Here is a 1508-nt window from a genome sequence, read left to right on the forward strand (position 1 = left end):
GGGGCAGAGAGGTTTGGGGTCTTTTTTGGTGTCTTTTTAGGATAGGAGGATTCTGGGCAAGTTTTCAGAGAGAAAAGAAGGAGCTGTCAGAGAGTGAGTGCAGGAAGAAGAGTGAACATCTTCTAAATGGGAAGACATAGGGTTGGAGGCACCGGTGTAGGGGTAGATTTTGAAATCATGCAGTGGATCCCCTCTTGAGGAATAGGTTGGAAAGACAAGACAGTAGATACAGGGGGTAGGATGAAACTGGGAAAATACAGAGGAAGGAAGGGGGAGTTTTTTGGGCACTCAGGCTTGATGGTTCTGATTTGTCAACAAAATAGTTGGTAGGTCATGTGGGAGGTGGGGCCTTTGGGCATGTGTTGTCTTGTCTTATGGGTCGTCTCCAATCCATTAGCGATGCCATGGACACATCTCTCCCAGAATGCCCCACCTCCATGTGCAATCATCCTGGGACTGGATCCACAGAGTTTTCTTGGTAAAAACGTGGAAGTGGTTTACCACTGCCTCCTTCCACACAGTAAATTTGAGTATCAGCTCCTGATTCTCTCCCATACAACTGCTGCCCACCACAGGTGAGTTTGTAGCAGATTGCCTTCCACTCACTAGCCACTGCTCAAACTTGGAATGGAATGGATATGCCTCTGCTTGACTCTCCCTCCTGTAGTCAAGACTGGTAGAGTACTGGAAACTCTCCAAATGCGACCTTGTGAGGGGGTGGGCATGTCAGGAAGACATTAAAAGTCTGGGAGAGTTGGTGGGAGCAGTAGATATGACAGTCAATTCTGGTGAGCCCACAAGAAGCTGCCTTGTTAGTGACTGTTTGTAATCCCACGAACAAGAAGGAAGAAAATGGCAAAGACACTGATGGGCTCTACTTGAGGGCAGGTGATTCCTGGCCTGTGCAGGGGGGAGAGCATGGAGCGAGCCATGGCTTTCTCTCCCTGTTCTACCTTGGACCAATCACTGACTGTCACATAGGGTCACAGCTACCATGCCTAAGGCAGATAAAAGTGGTTGCTTTGTATCACAAGGAGGCACACAGAAAGCACACACCGAGGCATACAGCAAGCTGAAGCACATAGGCAGGGGCATGCTGATGCTCGCAGAGAAGAAGAGGAAGCACAGAGAAGCAAGCATAGAAGCAGCAGGAGAGTAGCATTCAGAAGTAGCAGAAGGCAGCATCACTTAGAAGCAGAAAGAAGAGACATTGGCAGAACTGGCTCCTTTGAGCACAGACTGGTATTGGACCCTTGGTGGAGTCAAGTGAATGAGAGTGTGTGTATGTGTCACTTCCTTGCATGCTGTTAAAACTAAGTAAAAAACTTCCACAGTAACATTGGTGATCAGAGGTGTGGTTTGAACTCTACTATGTGTCACTGAGCCTCTTACGATCCAGGAAAGGAGGGCTCATGACATCAGTGAGGAAGGAGAAGTAGTATTGTTGAGTGGAAGAAAAGGCAGAGTTATGTAAGGTGAAGGAGAATTTGAATAGTGCCTAATGCCTG

At 47.9% G+C, this 1508-nt stretch overlaps 1 non-coding gene across 1 annotated transcript; it reads right to left on the bottom strand.

Annotated features, from left to right (window-relative positions):
- Nucleotides 1–579: 579 nt before the first annotated feature.
- Nucleotides 580–717, bottom strand: LOC114811709. The gene has a single exon (XR_003759405.1). It is a non-coding gene; the product is annotated as a small nucleolar RNA SNORA7 (small nucleolar RNA).
- Between the last annotated feature and the right edge of the window lie 791 nt (nt 718–1508).

The sequence above is a fragment of the Ornithorhynchus anatinus genome, chromosome 4 (genome assembly GCF_004115215.2).
Source record: "Ornithorhynchus anatinus isolate Pmale09 chromosome 4, mOrnAna1.pri.v4, whole genome shotgun sequence".
NCBI classification, from domain to species: Eukaryota; Metazoa; Chordata; class Mammalia; order Monotremata; family Ornithorhynchidae; genus Ornithorhynchus; species Ornithorhynchus anatinus.